General features: G+C 35.5%; 1 protein-coding gene across 4 annotated transcripts in view; it reads left to right on the top strand.

Annotated features, from left to right (window-relative positions):
* The first annotated feature begins 15,833 nt into the window (after window positions 1–15,833).
* znf618 (zinc finger protein 618) overlaps window positions 15,834–21,193 on the top strand; it is a 34,035-nt gene continuing 28,675 nt past the window's right edge. Inside the window, exons 1-2 of one of the 4 annotated variants that reach the window (XM_055200298.2) lie at window positions 15,834–16,185; window positions 18,246–18,341. The gene's annotated coding sequence lies outside the window, so the exon portion shown is untranslated. The other 3 variants (XM_055200302.2, XM_055200300.2, XM_055200299.2) reach the window with 3 other exon arrangements.

Here is a 21,193-nt window from a genome sequence, read left to right as displayed (position 1 = left end):
TTTATATTTTTGTCTAAAAACTAGACTCATTTTTATTTTGGTCATTTTGCTCATTTTAATTTAAAAAACTTTAGATATTTTTACTGAAAACAAGACAAAAATACTAAGTAAGAAAGTCATTTTCTTCCAGAGACGACCAGTGCCCGACACATTTTTTACTTCTTTCTTTCCTCTGAGATTGTAAACCTCTCATATCTCCGCTCCGGCCCACATGACATCCTGATGGGATCGTCGGCTCGGATCGTCTGCTGTCCCGACTTCTGTTGACCAGACAAACCTGCCAACATCTCGCTAACACACAATGAGAGTCTCTCCTCAACAAGTTTTATTACACAATACATTTGCAAATAAGTCAAGAATTATGATCATGTGTTGTAAAGCAAAGACAATTTAAATGAAAAAGAAGACGACAAGAGAACCACAACAGCTTTACAACATCAATATAAAGACTGAAATGGGTGATATTTATTTATGCACAATATACAAAATCATGCTGGTTGTTTACTGAATGTGGTCTACGTTTATCTAAATAAATATGTGCCTACTGTCGGAATAAAGGTACAAAAAGGGTACATACAACATTGAACTGTTGTACCTTTTGGGGTACAATATTTACCCTAAGGACCTATTGTTTACCTTAGGGAACAATTGTACCAGTTAAATTTTAGGGATACAATACAGTTAACTGTACCTTTAAAGGTACACAATAGATCCTTAAGGTGCAGTAATGTACCCCAAAAAGGTACAACATTTTATATACATGTAAAGGCACAAAACAGAACCTTAAGGGACCACCCCAGCAACAGAAAAGGTACAGTTTTTGAGTCTTTAAGCACACGTCTCATATTTTAATGGAACCAAGATTTATGTTTCTCTAATTAAAATAAAGCAAATGGTTCAAGTCCCTGAAAGGTCATGAAAGCTGAATAAAGGCAGACTCTGAGAATAGATAAAAACAGTTTAGCAAAATAGATCTAAATTGACTATAAAATAATGTTCACAAACCAATTATGTAATCTAAAGGACATATACATGTATACTTGAATGAAGTCTAATAATGCTGGTGTAAGGAGAAACTGAAGTCTTGTTGGACATAAACAGCTGATGATGTGCCCAAATTTCTATGATTTGTTAAGAAGACTGCGGGAGACGGATCAGATAAGATCTTGGTTTTACTGATAGAGCGCAGATGAACCAAGAACAAGACAAAATGTTCTGAAAGTCTTATTCTGCACAAACAGCCCTGAAGACTTGACAAAGATCTTGTGAAATGAAATTCTGTCATGTTATTATAGGACACAATATATGGGACATTGAAGAGCTCTTGTTAATTTGACTATGAAATAGCTCAATTATGGCCAGATGGAAAACATACGAAACAGTGCGGTTTGTGTTGTGTGTTTTGATCTGGATGTTCAGTGACAGATGAAGATACATTTGTGATCACCATTTATTTACATTTAACCTTTTAGCAGACTTTTGCTTTTATTCAAAGCATTTTACTTATGGATGTTGTGACTTTATTTGTCTCCCTTAAAAAAGTAAGACCATGGTTTTATTAAAACTTCTTGTATTAAAATCATGGTAACCACAAAATAATCATGGTTTTTGACATAGTTAAACTATGGTTAGTTTAGTAAAACCATGGTTTTGCTAATCAATATACCAAAAAACAAGGTTACTACATTTTTACCACAATAAAACCATGGTTAATTTTCGTTATGTTTGCATTTTAGTGTTGCTTGTTTGGTCCTTATGTTTTCACATGAGATCATCTACTATGAATACATACCATAACATCATAACCCAAAACTTCATTTGCACTCATAAGGTCATGTGAGAAGGGAAGAAAATAATGATGTCATAGCATTTTATTATCAAAACAGAACTACAGTGCCAGAATGAATTACTTACTCCTGTGAGATGTCCACATGTTTTGTTTTTAAGTTTGAGGTAAGTTATTTTGTCTGGTCTGGACTTAACGTTAATAAAGTACGAATCTTTCTAATTTGAGATGATTTCATTTATTAACCTGAACCTGGAATGACAACTCTTCACATGGAAACGATAAACTACAGTATCATTTTTTTAGTCTAATGTGTTCTCACCACAGAAAAATGTGTTATTATTAATCACTCTGTCACATTTGAATGATTTAAAAAACTGCCAAGTAAATAAAATAAGTTATTAAAATCTTGGAAAAATAAGCAGCATTTTCTGCTCTCAAACGCTGAGGTCGTGTCCGCTGTCGGCGCTGAAACCACGCCCACTCACGGGGAAGCTGACGTCTCTCTTAAAGGGACACTACACTTTTTGGACTTATTTTCTAGCGAATTTAACCATTTTGTAATCAGTGGCGGCTGGTGACTTCTTTTTTCGAGGGCGCACGGTGCAAAGTTCGTCACAACATGTATTTAGCCCATCATGTGTGTGGTTCGTAATTTCAGAATATGTGTTCGGTGCGTCGATTGATCCTATGTGCATCATGTGTTTTGTCAAAATAAATGCCTGCTGCAGACGCGTCTAAAGGGTTTATGATAAAAAAGACGCCTTCGTTTGCCAGATACTCACATAATCTCGTGCGTAATCAGAGTTTAGTGTTAGGGGAGTGTCTTGCGTGTATGTTGTGAACATGAGCGTCTCTTGTGAACATTTATCATAAACGATTTTGACGCACGTGCAGCAGGCACTTATTTTGACACAACACGTGATGTACATGGTTCACATGACGCAACAAACACATATTTTGAATGTGTGCCCCCCTCGGAAGAGCAGTCACCAGCACTTTTAGCATAGCTTAGCATAATCCATTGAATCTGATTAGACCATTAGCATCGCGTAATATCATTGCGCCTGCTGCACCCATGGTACGGCAGCAAAGTCCTAGCCATATATAGAAAATCGCAACTTTTAATATTTCGTCATTCTTAGTACACGATGTAAGAAGAGTCAAGTTTTAAATAGGAAAAATATTGAAACTCTTTGTTTATTTTTTTGTGCGATGCTAATGGTCTAATCAGATTCAATGGATTATGCTAAGCTATGCTAAAAGTGCTAGCGCCAGACCCGAAGATCAGCCGAATGGATTCCAAAACGCCACAAACTCAAATGTTTAACTCTAGGGGAGCTGCAAAATGAGCATATTTTCAAAAAAATATTCCACTTACATAAAAAAATCCTGATAATTTACTCACCCCCATGTCATCCAAGATGTTTATGTCTGTCTTGGTTTAGTCAAAAAGAAGTTGCCCTGCAAGTAAGCCTACGATGGCCCTTTATGGGCCCACTTAGGGCTAGTCTAAGGGCCCCGCGCAGGTTTGCTCATTGGCAGGGCGTTGGCCCTTTGGCGCTGGCCCTGCACGGGCGGCCTTCGCTTAGCCCCCAGGAGGCCCTGCTGGAGTTAAATGAATCCCCAGAGTTAAATGAGCGCTGCTGGATGTATATATTGTCCCAATCTTACAGAGTGTTAAAAAGTAACTATGAAGTAGAACTAAAAGCTCTGTTATCCTCTTTTTCAACAGCTCTGACTGAAACCTCCACTTGGATTTCACATCTTAAGTGTAGAGTCATTTTCTTAACTTATGTTAAGATGTTGGCTGGTTCTTTTAAAGTCGCCATTATTGTGATCAGTGTTTGATTTAGTTGGACTTTGACTCTTGACCATTAGCTTGTTAGTGTTTTCTGGCTGCTATATCTAAGTATGTTTAGGACACTTGTTATAGCAAAGAAAAGGCAATAGTAATTGAATATTAATGGTTGATACATAAACATTGTCAAACATAATCATTTAATGAACAGATTCATTAATATAGTTTTCCTCCCTCATCAGAAGCATAATTTTCCGTTAATAATGAAATACTACAGTGTAAGGTCCAGCACTCTCATAGCAGTTAATCATTCTGAAGGATTTGGTAGTGTGCACATAAACATTAACCGCTGCACAATGTAGATGCACAGACATCAAGAATTAGAGTATGAATCTCAACAATGGTGACAAAGAAAATGGTTAAAAAAGGTCATTATTTATTCATGCCGCAACGCATTCTGGGAGCCCTGGATGAGATTTGTAATTTGTTGATACCCAGCATGCATTGCAGCATGAAGCTTTTCATTTTATTGTCACCATCATTGTGATTCATACTCTGATTCTTGATATTTGTGTCTACATTGTAGACCGGTTAATTTTGAGTGTCAGTGTTTTAAAATTCTTCTGAAAGACAAACTGCTATGAGAGAGCTAGATCTCATACTATAGTATCACATTGTTAAAGAAAAATGCTTCTGATAAATGTGCAGACAAAAAATTAATACATGGGTGATTCTCACGAAACCATTGAAACACCACGGCACTAATGATTTTAGCTTTAAAATATGTAATATAGTAACATTAAAAAGCATCAGAATTAACACAATACTGTGTTCTACCTTGCACAATGTGTGATTTCAACATAAGAATTTATAATTGGAAATTTTATCTCATTTTCTGCTGAAATCCTCATTACCGCAATGGCTGTGTTTGAACATGCGTTATGTTGTAATTTAATCAAATTAACACAAAAATATTAAGAAAAAAAAAATAAATGGATGTTTTGCTACTTTAGATGACAGAAAAAAATATTGACTGAATATTCATGTATAATAATAATGAAGAAAAATTAGGAAAATTATGTGTCCATGCCTGATGTTCTCATCCTCCGCAACACTTTTTGAGAACAGTTTAAGCACACGTACAGAATTTTAATAAAGTTTGATTTTGAGTGACCAAGCACATGGACCAGTTACTTCAAGATGGCTACCAGGTAAGATCATTTTTTTTACAGTTAATTTGAAATATTGTCTTGTCAGAATGCTTACACGACATTTTGATTATCATTACCGCAACAGATGCTTATTAAATGTTAATTTAATTAATAGAAGCATAATACTTTGATTTTAAATGCATGTGCAGAATCTCCAAATTATGTTCTTTCAGGTTTGTCATGTCATTTTGAAAATATGTCAGTGTTGATGTTTTCTGACTGTTGCGGTAATGAGATTTTCAGGACTAATTTTTTAAATTATGTTACAAAAAGTGTTAAATTATAAGTAAAAGTTTTTAAATTAATGTTCCCATTTACTCCAGACTTTGTTTTTCAATGTCTGGTGGGAAAAAAAAGTAAATTTAAGCAATTTTTGCATTTTCATCCTTGACATGTTTAAAACCAAGTTTTCGTGAGAATCACCCACATACGTTTTCATATGATGATGTTTAGACTTTATTTACTGAACTGACCACCACCAAACAATCGCACTCTGTCTTAAAGACACAAAGTTATAGCAATCAAACGATTGAACAACGTAAGAGTCAAGAGTCAAGTTTAACTAAATCAAACACTGATCACAATAGTGGTGACTTTAAATGAAACAAAATCTCAACCTAAAGTAAAACAAATGACTCTACATGTAAGATGTAAAATGCAATTTTAGATTTCAGACAGAGATGGTGAGAGAGAGGATAACAGAGTTTTTAATTCTGCTTCATTGTTACTTTTTAACACTCTGTAAGATTGGGACAATATATACATCCAGCAGTGTTTATTTAACTCTGGGTATTTTGCTGTATGAGGGCTTCCTGGGGGCTAAGTGAGGGCTGCCCATGCAGGGCCAGCGCTAAGGGGCCAACGTTTCGGCAGTGAGCAAACCTACGCGGGGCCCTTAGACTATGCCCATACAGGCCCATCGTAAGCTTACTTGCAGGGTGAGAAAGTTTTTTGAGGAAAACATTTTTCTCTATATATTTTCGTAAGATTGAAAATATAGGAATTTATTATTCCGTCACACAACCCCCATTTCCATCCTGTACCATTTGCATTCCTGAGCTCATTGACTTTTGGCAGAGTCGTTCATCCAGTGGGGGTTAAAGGTGATCTTCTGATTGGTCAGTTTGAATGTATCATGTTAGGTTTAGTCACATGGTCAATGGATAAAGGTGAAGGTTTTCATGAGCTCTGAGCTTTTTGCCTTTTGCTTTTTTTCTTCACCTAAGTTCTTGGGTTTAGGCCATTAGGCCAAGATTCCAGTTCTCAAATGTGAATCTTTGTCTTCTAAACTTTCTTTTTTCTTTCTCTGTTCTCTATACTATCAGGTAATAATATCTCACATACATTGGAAACAGTTAATTGTTTGTATTATTTAGTGTAACCATTTCAATTGTAACTTTAAGTCAGTTTTGTTATTAAACCTTTTCATTTACAAATCGGTTGTTAATATACTTAAATGCTGCATATTGCAATACAATATCTTTATATTCTAGCAACGCTCTCTGATATATTGTGTCCGAAATCCGAGAATAAATGCAGTTTTGTTCTTCTTCAGAAACCAGAGATCACTTACACTTTAGTGGACCTCAACAGTTTACAGTTTCAATGCGGTTTAAAATTGCAGCTCTAAAGGGCTCTAAACGATCCCAGCCAAGCCATAAGAGTCTTTTCAGCGAAACAATCGTCATTTTCACAAAAAAAATAGAAAAAGTAATATATATTTTTAAACTGCAATTTCTCATCTTTCACTAGCTATGTTTTGCACCAGCACAATCTTACTATTATATATAATTTAGAAAGGTCATGCAAGACGTATTGTGTGATGGATAGTGTTTTGACAAAGATTCAAAGATTAATGCATCATGGAGGAATTAATCGTATGCAACTCTTTATATACGGCATGTTTACAATAAATGGAATATAAGCACATTTTTGGTTTGCTGGCAGTGGTAAAATGTTATAATTTAAACAATCATGCAGTTGAGTAAATATCAATTCTTATCATTAAACATTAAACCAATTAAATCTTTCTTACTGAGTATGTACAGCTGGATAAAATATATAAGAAATAGTGTTTGAGAAAAATACAATAACAAATGTGTTGACCGGCAATGCTCTGTCAGAAGACAATGAGATAAAGAGTTTCATTATTCTCCAGAGATGTTTTCTGAAGATTTGTGGACCTCTGCTGGTCTTTACAATGTATTACAATGTTCATTTTAATTAAAAAGTAAACGAAAGTAAAACAAGAACTGAATGTTGGGTGTGCACTTTTGTAAGCATTTACGTGTTAAAAGATATTTAAGTATCAGCAGTTTTGCTTCAATGAAATGCTTTGATACTTAAATGCATTTCAACTTTATCACTTTATAGTGGGCCAGGAATTCACAGACAATGAGTTTCCTATCTAAACTGGAAAATACTAAAGTGTGACAGAATGAGCTATTTTTGATTTGATTTTGTGTTGTCCAAACACCCAGCTGAGATGATGAAGCTATACACTTCTTTCCTCTCTTTGTGTCCCGTCTGTGTGGAGGAGGTTGATGTCATGATCAGGTTTCTTTTACTCACCACACCAGACCAAAAATGTGAGGACAAAGATGAAAAAAATATAAAAACAGGAACTTAGAACAACCGGAAATACCAAATTTATGGTCATGACCTTTCTCTTAGCCGCCTATTAGGAAGTTACCTTATTTGGAAAACAACACATACAACATAACATGTAACGTAACGTAACGTAACGTAACGTAACGGAACGTATAACGTATAACGTATAACGTATAACGTATAACGTATAACATATAACGTATAACATATAACATATAACACATAACATAACATATAACACATAACACATAACACAATATAGCTGTAGACAGCGATACGGGGCCAAGCAACAATGGTCCTGCAACACGCAACGAAGCTGAAAGGACATGCAATTGAAGAATGCAATGTAGCAGATACGTATGGGAACTATCAGCACACAGGACTCAGAGATGAGAATGAACATAATGAAAAAATAACAATTTTGAAGTATAATATTTATTTGCATGCTGAAAGAAGGACCGATTAGTCCAATGCTGACCTAGAAAACAATTGAACCACCAAAGCATCATACATGTTACACATGAGACTTAAACCAAAAGAGCACAAACGAAATAATACCTGTAAAAATAATAAAGTAAAATACAAATAATGAATTGAAGCTTTTGACTCTAAAGTAAGAGACTTCAATTTCTGCCCTAGCCAGGACTTGAACCCATGATCTCCAGGTTTCATGCCTGTCACTCATCTGGTTGAGCTACAGGGGAGACATACATACAGACAGCTGCTTAAGCTAGATTGCTGTAGTGACAATGTGTATGTTCAAGTTTGGAGAGATTTTTCTCAAGAACAGAATATTTTTTTAAATCCCCTGTAGGTAGTCAAACCTGTTCAAACATTTAACTCTACATGATATATCATTTGTATGAACCATACTAATTGCTGCCCTACGCTGGATTTGAACCCGCAACCTCTGGATTTCATGCCCATCACGCATTTGGTTGAGCTACTGGGAAGGCATAGATTACCCCATCAAATATTCTCCATAGAAGTTTAGTTGATTAAATGGTTTAAAAGTTATTCCTATTGACAAATGTATTACTTTTGAACAAAGATAAATATCAAAATTCTGTTTGGTCATTTCTATGTGGCTCGGTCCAAAGATAATCTGAGCCAAATTGTGTAACAATTCAACAAACACTGCAAAAGTAGTAGCAAAAAAACTGATTACTGTACTTTTCAAAATGGCCGCTACTGCATTTTTGAACTGGTGATGATGCTTGGCCACCAAATTGCAAGCCGTGCAGAACATGGAAAACAGACTGGTTGAGAATAATAGGTGAGAATAAACTCAAAACAACAAATATTAATAGAAAAACATAACACATGCATCAGACGGGATTCGAACCCTTAACCTCTGAGTTTTGATGCATGCGATTTAATAGACTGAGCTACACAGGCAGTGTAGCTAGCCAAGGTTTTCAGAGCTGCAAGCATTCAAATGGAGGAAGGAAGGTGCAGACATGACATTGCAGAGCAGAAATAACAAAATTACAATTTATATGAGAATCAGATAGTTTAAGTGAGAAGAGTTAAAGTTTAAGTCAAGAAAAAACATGTTGTATAGGAATGCACAACATGTTATAATGCAGTCATAATAATTTAATATGACGAAGAGACAATGTCACAGGGACAGTCAACTTTGGACAGGTATTTCTCGGGAATGGCAGAGAATACAAAAAATGTGTTTGGTCATTTCTGTGCGGATTGCTCCAAAGTTTATGTGAGCAGAGCCTGGCATAAAATAGACTTAATTTGCAAAAGTAGTAGCGAAAAAACTACTTCACATATGCTATGAAATAAGATATGAACAGAATGTTGAAAACTGACAAATGAGACATCGTTGCAATCGACTTAAACCAGTGAATATAAATTCACAAAGAAAATGAATATCAGACAAAGTTTTCAGAAGTTATGGGCTGTTTTATATAGTTTATAAACCCTAGGTGGCGCTGTCTTCAGATTTCCCAAGTACCTTCAGGACATCATACCGATGCTTCCTACCGATTTTTGTGCCGATACATTATATAGAATAATAGTTATCCCAATTTAAAGCAAAATTCAAAATAGTGGACAGGCGGTTTGGTCATTTCCGGCAAAATATATATCGACAGATTGGTCATGAGCCAAGGAATCCATAGACACTAAGATCATAATTTTCTATCAAACATTTCAATAGTTATGGGCAAAATTATCCATTTTTCATATCTCATGACCCATAGGTGGCGCTGTCCTCAAATTTGGCATGGTACCACCGTTCATGGTCCTAATGAAGGGTACCAAGTTTCATTTCAATTGATCAAAGAATGACCGAGATAATGACTCAGAACGAATTTTGGGTCGACATCAATAAATGTACGCAATTATTACTTTTGAACAAAGATAAAAATCAAAATTCTGTTCGGTCATTTCTCTGCGGCTCGGTCAAAAGATTCTCTGTGCCAAATTGCGTAACAATGCAATGAACGCTGCAAAAGTAGTAGCGAAAAAACGAAATACTGTACTTTTCAAAATGGCCGCTACTGTAATGGGTGGAGTCTTAATGTAAGGTGGTCATTGTAATGAGCGTGAGGAGAGGATTCAGATGTAGTAGGTAGAGTTTTTGTTGACCAAATGATTCTACAGTTATAACCATTTGAATATTGAATTTTTGAAGTGTTGGTGGCGCTATAGAGTTAATGCTAGAGACCCCATAGTTGGTCACATGACTATTTAGGACCACCACTACAAGTGTGCAAAATTTGTTTCATTTTCCTATGTACGGTTCATAGGGCTGCCATAGACTCCCATTGGGGAAGAAGAAATATAATAATAATAATAATAATAATAATAAATATAGCTGCAAGCAGCAACTCGGGGTCAAGCACCTTCGGCGCAATGCACACAAAGCACAGCAAGCACACAAAGCACAGCAAGCTCACAATGCACAGCAAGCACACAAAGCACAGCAAGCACACAAAGCACAGCAAGCACACAAATCACAGCAGGCACACAAAGCACAGCAAGCTCACAAAGCACAGCAAGCACACAAAGCACAGCAAGCACACAAAGCATAGCAAGCTCACAAAGCACACAAAGCACAGCAAGCTCACAAAGCACAGCAAGCACACAAAGCACAGCAAGCACACAAAGCACAGCAAGCACACAAAGCACAGCAAGAAACAGCACAATGCAGAGCAACAACAGCAAACATGGAAAAATAGAACACATGTGAACTACAGACAGGTTGAGAAGAATTGATGAGGAAGAACAAAACGTCATGTTTCAGGTGGGATTCAAACCCAGGAACTCAGAATCTCAATGCATGTGGTTTAACTAGATGCGCCACTCAGTTGACACAGTTCATGAGGCAGCAGACAAGAGATTAGAGAGCTGAAAGGATTAACATATGTCAATCACCAAAGATGCAGGAAAGACACAGCAGAAGCACCACAATGCAGAGCAACAACAGCAAACATGGAAAAATAGAACACATGTGAACTACAGACAGGTTGAGAAGAATTGATGAGGAAGAACAAAACGTCATGACTCAGGTGGGATTCGAACCCAGGAACTCAGAATCTCAATGCATGTGGTTTAACTAGATGCGCCACTCAGTTGACACAGTTTATGAGGCAGCAGACAAGAGATTAGAGAGCTGAAAGGATTAACATATGTCAATCACCAAAGATGCAGGAAAGACACAGCAGAAGCACCACAATGCAGAGCAACAACAGCACACATGGAAAAATAGAACACATATGAACTACAGACAGGTTGAGAAGAATTGATGAGGAAGAACAAAACGTCATGACTCAGGTGGGATTCGAACCCAGGAACTCAGAATCTCAATGCATGTGGTTTATCTAGATGCGCCACTCAGTTGACACAGTTCATGAGGCAGCAGACAAGAGATTAGAGAGCTGAAAGGATTAACATGTCAATCACCAAAGATGCAGAATTGACACAGCAGAAGTAGAAATAACAGAAATACAATGTACATGAGTTCAAGTGAAATTGAAGACAAGCAGACCATTATGTATAGTGATGCTATACAATGTAATATACAGTCACATTAATTTATTACTATGAAAAATAGACAACGTCACAGGCACGGTAAACTTTAGAGTGGTATTTCTAAGAAAGAGAACAGAATATCAAAAATCTGTTCGGTCACATCTGTGCGGATTGCTCCAAACATTATACGAGCAGAACCTGACATAAAATACACAAAATTTCTAAAAGGAGTAGCGAAAAAATCATTTACCATATGCCTTACAATAACACCTGAACATAATGTTGGAAAATGACAAACAAGGTATCGTTGCGATCAGCATAAAACAGTGAATACAATTTCACAAAGAAAATGTATATCAGACAATGTATTCAGAAGTTATAAGCAGTTCAATAAGAACTGTTATAGTTTATAACCCCTAGGTGGCGCTGTACTCTGACTTCCCAGGTACCTTCAGGATATCATGTCGAAGGTCCTTACCATTTTTTGCGCGGATATGTCCAATAGTTCAAAAAATATAACAATTTATTTGAAATTTCAAAATGGCGGACAGGCGGTTTGGTCAAACACGGCATAATTCACATCGACAGATGCGGCATGAAGTGAGCAATCCATAGACATCAAGATCATAATTTTCTGACAAACAGTTCAGAAGTTATGGGCAAAAATAGCCTATTTTATTATCTCATGACCCATAGGTGGCGCTGTCACCAAATTTGGCATGGACCCCAAGTTCATGGTCCACATGAAGTGTACCAAATTTCATTGCAATTGATCAAAGAATGACTGAGCTACAGCTTCAGAACCATTTTTGCGTCAACCTCGTTAAGTTTGCGCATTTATTACTTTTGAACAAAGATAAAAATCAAAATTCTGTTCGGTCATTTCTATGCGGCTCACTCCAAAGATCATCTGTGCCAAATCTCATAAGAATTGAACCACATTTGAAGGAGGAGTAGCGAAAAAACGAAATACTGTACATTTCAAAATGGCCGCTACTGTAATGGGTGGAGTCTTACTGTAAAGTATCAAATTCAATAAGCGGGATGAGAGCAATCACGTGTACTAAGTAGAATTTTCATAGATCAAATAGTTCACCAATTATAACAGTTTGAACATTGAATTTTTGGACTACTGGTGGCGCTATAGAGTTACTGCTAAAGACCCCATTTTTGGTCACATGACTATTTATGACCATCTCTACAACTGTGCCAAATTTCATCATTTTCCTATGTACGGTTCATAGGGCTGCCATAGACTCCCATTGGGGAAAAATAATAATAATAATAATAATAATACTAACAAAAACAATAGGTGTCTCAGCACCTTCGGTGCTTGACCCCTAATAAGAAAACCATCAAACGCAATAGTGGCCTGCCGCCCTGCGGGCTTGGCCCCTAATAACACATAACATATAACACATAACATATAACATATAACATATAACACATAACATAACATATAACACATAACATAACATATAACACATAACATAACATATAACACATAACACATAACACATAACACATAACACATAACACATAACACATAACACATAACATAACATAACATAACATAACATAACATAACATAACATAACATAACATAACATAACATAACATAACATTTTTATAACTATGTGACTCTACTGACCTCTGCTGGACGTGTATGTAAACAGCAGCACCTTTTAAAACATTTACACCAACACCATGTGTTTTTATGGGTAGTATACAAGTTTAAAATCTCATTTGTTTTGGATAAGTTGTTTTCTTTACATAGTCTTCTAAATTTTAGTATTTTTTAGTTATTTGGTCATTCTGCACTGCTAACCATTTCTACTTTTACAATGTTAAATTTCGACCACCTCCTCCATTCCTTTCAAAGATAAACAACACACTTTAATTTCCATTCACGCTCCCTAAAGGTCTTCTAAAAAAAAATAGATGACAAATTTGTAAGACTGTATTTTCTGTAATTTGTAGTCTAAGCAATCAGCCACCAGATGAATTAGTTGTCTTAATGGGCACAAATCAGTGTTCTGTAAAAGACCTTATTTTTCATGTCAAAACAAATAAACAATACATAGAAATAGTGTGAATACAGGGTACATTTGATCCAGACAGGGTCTCATCTCTAGATGGTGCATCTGTGATTCATATTGCATTCATCCAGCACTAATCTGATTGGACGACTTCACACAATATCAATATCACACAAATTGTCACACTGTGTTTTTACAGTTTTTCTGAATTGCTGAGTTTTGAAACCATCACTTATTTTCTCAAAACCTTCAGCACAAATCTAAATTTTCAGCAAAATTCACAGAACCCCTGACTCTTCTAGCAAAATTGAACAATTACTTCAAAACCATTCCACTTGTACTCAAAATCAAACTAAGCTTAATACACACATAAGTCTATAATATAAAACCCTATACTTTACCTTAAATTCTCAATTAAAATTAATAACACAACATCCAGGTCATCTGCTGACAGAAAAATAAATGTTTATTATAACAACACACTTGACAAATACTGTTTAAAAACTCTATTATAATCACAAGTTATGTTCAGTGAATAAAGTGAATACTTTACTATGTAGTGCAAGTTATAGTAGATTTTCAATATTACTGTAAGGAGCACTTGTATTTTGTAAAAAGTCAGCAATATAACTGCAACTTTTTCCAATTGTATCATCTCTGGTGTCCTGCTCGTCTTCATACTCTTCATCTTCCTCTCCGACTGTTTCCAATCCACACAATTAGTAAAAAAAAAAACACATTAGAAAAAAGTGTGTACAATTTTGAGTTGTTGTGTTTACTCGGTGATAACTGTTTTGTAGTTGTGTTCAACTTTGCCTGCCTGTGTTTAGCATTTATAAAACAAGTGCATTGCATTTTAGAGTTTTGCTAAAAGAGTGCATAATTTGACAAATAGTTTGAATTTAGTTCAGAGATTGGGGTTTAGTGTTTTAGCAATTCAGAAAAACTGTAATATGGTGTCTTTTTAATGTGTGTGCAGTCTCTACAGATTACCACAATTTTTCTTGTTTAACTGTTTGTTTTCTGTACAGTTTATTAATTCATGAGCTTTTTAGCTCGTCTGTATTTTGTAAGTATGTTGTTATTTGTCATTTAAAGCCTTCACTGCAGTTAAAGATCAGGATATAAGCACTTATCTTCATTAGCTTTTCCCACTTTACTAGTTGTATTTCAAGTTAACTGTATTGCGGCCTGATGACAGTAAGTGTTATTTTGTTGTTGCATGTTTTTTCTTTATGTTCTCCCCTAATGACAACTTATAAAGTTTTGGTTCATGACCACAATCTTCTCTGAACTGAGAGTCTATAACTATATTTTCCCATTGCTACTTAAAATGCAAAAACACTCAATGAGAAGGTTTGTTTGTTAAAACTACTTAAATATTCTAATAGTCTTGGATTAATCTAAACCATGTATGGAAAGCTGCCATTTAGTCCTTTATACAATTTATGTGTATGAAAGATTATGTATGAAAATCTCTTTATACATTGTTTTGCCCAGTGGAACAATGCATTTGATTAAACTTGCAAACAAAGTTTTTAGATACACACAGAAAACTGTAATTGTATCTGTGTGTCTTAAAATAAAAATGACCTATTTATGAACCAGCACTATTAATATAGTCACTAAATGTCTGCTTGCAGTCTCAGACTGTTTTACAAATAAATATATTTATCTCAAATCAAGTGAGGGTCCAAATTTAGTGAACAGTGTCTTATATTTTTCTATGCAGTTATGGAGCAAATATTAAAGGTTTCTGCCTATACAAAACTTGATACCATAAGAAAAAACTCAGTTAAATTAAAAATGAGGGTGGCAAATCAATTTTGAATGGACAGAATGACAATACTGCAGCATAAAGTGTGCAATGTTTGAAAAATATATGCTTATTTGTATATTATAGAGTGCAATAAAATGTCCAAATGAATGTTTTTGAAATTAAAATTTTTATTTCAAGTCAAATTTCATGAATTGTATTTTTTTTACCACAATAACAGTGACCGCTAGAGGGCGCGACAGAGACGGAACACACGTGCTCAAAGAAAACGCAAATATAAAAGTCCTTAGCTGGGAAATTTACAATTTGTAAATTTGTAATTTTTTATTTCAAATCTAATGCTCAAAAATTTTCTTTCAAAAAAGTATGCACTTTTTAGCAAATTCTTGCATTTATGTGTTTGACACATCATTTGGTTTTCTCTCTGTGGTGTAAGAATAAACTAAAAAATGTTTAATGCCATAAACTATTGTAGGAAAAATGTAGGCAAGAAATTATTTCTATTAGCCTGCACGGTGAGTAAAACTTTTACGTCAAGCAAAATAGTTTTCTTTTTTCATCTAAGCGGTGAAATGTAAAACTGTTTTTCTGCACGGACGTTGGTTTTCAAGATTCAGTTCACTGCATTTCCACATCTAACCTTCATGATGGAGCAGCTGACGTGATATCAGCTCCATGAAAGCATTGAGTAAAATTAATGCATTTGCAAATTGAGAAGCTGCCCTTGCATGATGGCGGATGAATGTGTCCGTGGGGCAGACCGCATCATGAATAAACCCCACCGACGGTGAAGCGTCCAGAGCTTCAGTCAGGAAAAGCGACGACAAATTCACCGAAATCAACCCGGGAACTCTGTTTCTGGAAAAAATGCCCCGGAAAGAGCCGCTCGTTTCGTCATTTTGAGATACGGATGGGAGGATTTCTCCGTTCCCAGAAATTTTCTCCGCATGCCCGCATCATTTTGGGAGGTAACAAAGTATCTTTCCTCGCGCGCGAGCGACACAATGTAACAGATTGGAGACGCGGCGCTTTTATCTCGATCATCCGGAGCTCGTGCGTGTGTGTGCGCGGTAAGATCGGAGCTGAAAGCTCGTGGTTGTCGTGCAGAAACAGATCTGTTGAATTTTTGCCGAAATAAAGTTTTGCAGCGAGTTTTCATTGCAGCGAATCGTGAAATTGTGTTGCGTTGCGCGCTCCGTTTCGCCGGCGGCGCGTTTGGACGTGAAATCGACTTGAGTGGGAAATTTGTGGAGTTGAAATGAGACTCGGGGTAGGGTACAATCTGAAAACAAAAAGCACACGCAGCAGCCATGTTTGCTGAATTTTCTTGTGAATTTCACTCTTATCTGGCGATGGGGAGGATTGTCTGCTCGACTGTTTGCTGCTTCGCGACACAACTTTGTGAGTGGGTTTCGGACGCAGATCGATGTGATGAAAGTGGGATTAGTGAGAGAAAATGTTTTATACGATTAATTTTGACTGCAAATGTCGTTTAGGGTTTAGTGAGAGAAATTGGCGCCACCTGTCGGCAGATATTTCGAAAAAATTAGGAAATTACAAAAAAATTAACATTGCCTGTAGGGATATTTTTTATTCAGTTACATTTTGCTTGTAAATGTTTTTGAGTTTGTGTTTGACTAACTGGGTGATGTTTAATATGTGGATTTTGAGTTATTTTAAAACGCATCTAATTTAGGAAAAATAGCTAAAATAATAATGCAAACACAAAGGATGAGGCACACATTTACCAGCTATTACATTTTCTTTTAACGTTCGAATATATTGATTTTTTTTCCCCTCAGCTCAACAGCAGATATTGTAATGATCAATCACAGCTGACAGTGAAAGGAAAATAAATGCTGTTTTGTTTTTATGAACTGAATGCAATTGAAGAGTTGAAGTTAGTGTGGACTACATGAGGGAAGTGAAACTGTAAACCCATCTGTGGTGCTGTTGCATGAACATTCATAGTTTTTTTTTTATATAAATGGAAAATGATCTTTTCTATTTCTGCAGTCTGCCGTTTCATTTCCAGTGTGAGAAATGCAGCTGGGATTTCTTTAACTTTTTCATTGGATTTCTAATTTTGAGTACATTTCATTTCATACATTACACACAATGCTTAGTTTCTCACTTGCAATGTAAATAATATCAGTCAGTTTGTGTTATTCAGTGACATACTATAATGCATTTGTCTAAGCACATGTTAAAGTAAAGGATGCGAGTATAAAATGTGCAGTTTCACAGCGTAGTCATCAGTTTCCATTCAAACTTGTTTTTAATCAGCATGGAGATGATCGCACCCGCTGTGGTTTTCATGCTGACCTTTACATTTATCTGAATTTGAGGCCGAAATTTGACGACGGCTCTTTTGCTTTGCTTTTAAAATGATAGTCCAGTGAGGTCTGGAAAATCAAATCAATGTAAATGCCTTAGAGCAAAATATATTTTCAGTATCAATATCCTTACAATAATATTAACATAACCTGATAATCTATATAATATCCCAGCATGCTTTGAAAGAGGATCTTGTTTGCTTTAGTCGAGGCATGAAAGTTTGACCTTTTCAACAATGATTGGTGACCATTTGCTAGTGCAGAATCTTAAATATTTAGTTTGAACTACTAAACTGTATTCAGATCTCAAAACACAAGCTCTGCTTTATTAACTCTTAGCAGCCCAGATGTGTGTTTTTTACTCTGTTTGCTTTCGGCGTTCTATTTATAGATATAAATGTTGGTTTGGTGCTAGTTGGAAAATGATTCAAATCTCATTTCTGAGTCTTTCTGGATTATTTTTTATTCACACCCAAAGCCCTCGCTCTGCCCTCCGACTGTTTTTAATCTAAGAATAGAATTTTCATGGAAATTTCAAGAGCCCACCTTTCCCCCTTTTGTGTAATAAATTTGGGGATTTTCCACGCGAGGGGTCTGGAACGGGTCTGTAATTTTCCACTGCGTTTCAAAGTCGGACGATTTAACTTGGAACAAGAAGCTAATTTTTAACACGTTGACCTTTTTATTTTCAGAACTTAGTCTTGTTTGGCTGATTTCAAGAAAAGGAGTCGGGGAGGGAGAGAAGATTTAAAGACGGCGCTTGAGTTCTTGCAGCTCTGCATCAGGAGGTAAAATTGCTTTTGAATGTATGTGAACTTAAAGGAACATTTCACCCCATTTTAATTTTTTTTAATGATTATATAGCACACCTGAAAATCAAGTGTTTTATGAACCTGTTCAATACAGTCAGCTAGTAATGATACTCATTTATTAAATATTAACACAACTTGGTTTCATTTGGTTTAGCTGTGCGTTGTTTGGCCTGCAGCTTGGCTCAGTAAATTTACAGTTTTTTTTGTGTATTTTTTGTGATCTGTTCCTTTAATTTCTATTTAAAGTGGGGCAACTAAGCTGTAACTTTATCCTAAATTAGCACAGATGTCGTGTGTTCCAGATGCAGCGTCAGAAATGCCATTAATGTCCTGATTTTTCCATCAAGCACTGAACACTAAGTGCCTGTTTGATAAGTTTAGGTTTGTTTTTTTACAGCATTAGTATTTCCGATTCTGGTAATATTTGAAAACCTTACACCCAGTTTCATAACATGGTACTTTCTTCATACAAATTCTTCCCCCAAACTTCATAGTTCATCTTTAAAAATGACATGTGTACAAAATTATGATTGCATAAACAAACCACAGTGTTGATTGTTGTAGTTAAGCGCATGCTGATATTGAAACTGTTATTGTGAGATTGTTTGCTCAGCTTTATACTGCAGTATTTATGTTTGTGTAGTTAGCTTGTGGCATTTTCTGATGGTTGCCGTGTGTCCTAAAGGTCAAATGCATTCAAAAAAAAGCTGATAAATCATCGGTTGACCCCCTACACATTTATTGTGTTCATGTTTTCTTCTATATGGAGATGTAAACAGCAGTGGTGGGGTGCACTGCATGATCATAGTCTTATTTTACCATAAAATTATCATTTATATCTCACAAATGTTATATTAGACATTATTCATTGCAAAATCAGTTGCTCAACATTTATGTAAACTAAAATCTCAAATTGTACTGTAATAGTAAGATTAAGGTTGAGTTTTATATGCAGTGACCCACTGAACAACCCACTAATGCATCTTAGACAATGAAAAATTAAAGTACAAATACCTAACTTAGACCTAAAATATTTCCTAACACATTATATAAATATTTTTCATTTTGACCTCATTAATATTTATAAGCAGTGAATTTATCGCCGGTTTTAGAGGCGAGTTGTCTTAAAGAGAGTTTTTATGTGATGCTGGTCTAATGGTTATAGATGCTGTGAGTCTCACCATGTGAGCATCAATAAATTTCAAGACAATTACGGTGGGACTTTAAATAGCATGCTGTGAAATCTCCCTGCTTATTCTCCGTGTTTTTAAGGACTATGAGAGTTTTGTGCAGTAAAATGTTATAGGGTCATTCTGTGTCAACTCAATTAGAGGTCGCGGGCAAAAAAAGTTAGATTTTGATCACTTTATCTGGAGATAGAAATGGTGAGACAAAAAATTAAATGTCATGGATGAATATTTACGGTGTAAAAAGGAGTCAAAATGACAATTTTCACCTAAAATTTGGAGCCAGCTTACAGGTGCTGAAATATGACTTTAAAAATGTCAGCCTCATTATTTTCACACAGAGATTGGATCTCTACTCTAGGTGTTGACTTTAGCATTTTTGTTGTGTTACACGCCAATTGTGACACATAAAGCACCTTTTCTGTGTTTTTCTCCAAAATTTGCATGCCTGTAATTCCAGAAGTGTTAAAGCCACCTTAATATCCTTTTCTCTTTTCATAATTTGGGCTCTTTAAGCCCTTTATTCCCAGAGATGTTGGAATTTCAGTTTGGCTCCATGTGCAGATTTTTACTGGAAGAAAATCAATTTGTGAGTCACTTTGAATACAAATAATTCTGGTTGTATTAAAAGGGGACATATCATGAAATCAGATTGTGCTATAATTGGGTCCCCAATGCTTCTGTCAACCTAAAAAATATAAAAAAGATCAACCCAGTAACTTAGTTTTGGTAAACCATTCTCTGCAAGCATGTGAAAAAATAGCTCATTGAAATTAGACTCCCCTTGTGATGTCAGAAGGGGATTATACCGCCCCTTAATCTGCACTATCCAACCACAGCACTTCCATTTAGCACGGAGATCAGCTAATTTGCATTTTAAAGGACACACCCAAAATTGGCAATTTTAACATCCTATAGTAAATTAATAAATGTTATTTTGAGCTCAAACTTCACATACTTACTCTGGAGACACCAAAGATTTATTTTACATCTTAAATAATCACTTTGAAATGTCCCCTTTACAGAAAAATGTCTGAAAAACAAATAATGTTGCAATCAGAAATGTAAATCGTTTATACACACAAAACATTATCAATATCTTTCATTTTGATGGTCCAGTAATGAATATACTATTCATGTACCCATAATGAACTCGGCCTGGACCACATAAACAGACACGGGTATATTTGATAGACTTTTTTGTGTCACAAATTATTAGTATGTTATATAAAGATCATGTTCTGTGAAGATATTGTGTAAATTGTATACTGTAAATATATAAAAACTTAATTTTTTTGAGTAGATGCAGCAAAATTACAATCCGAATTGGCCAGAAACTTGCATACAAACATGCTACCCGTTCCCATTGAAGTTTGGTTTATGTAAAAGCTTACAACTTCCCCAATTCAGTCAACAATGTCACACCGGTAAGCTAGAGAGCACTAAAACAAACTTCTTTTATTAGTAATATGCACGGTAAATGCTTTTATTTGGACTTTAAATGATTTTTTGCACTCTCAAGTTCCAGATTTTTTCATCGTTTTTTCTCAGGCAACTATTGGGCTTCACAGAGGTTGTGGTATAGTACGTCGGCAATTCTGCAAATAGATGGTAAGAAGTCTTAAAAAAATCTGTGGTAAA

Source organism: Misgurnus anguillicaudatus, chromosome 22 (assembly GCF_027580225.2).
Source record: "Misgurnus anguillicaudatus chromosome 22, ASM2758022v2, whole genome shotgun sequence".
NCBI classification, from domain to species: Eukaryota; Metazoa; Chordata; class Actinopteri; order Cypriniformes; family Cobitidae; genus Misgurnus; species Misgurnus anguillicaudatus.
This window is presented reverse-complemented; position numbering and strand designations above follow the sequence as displayed.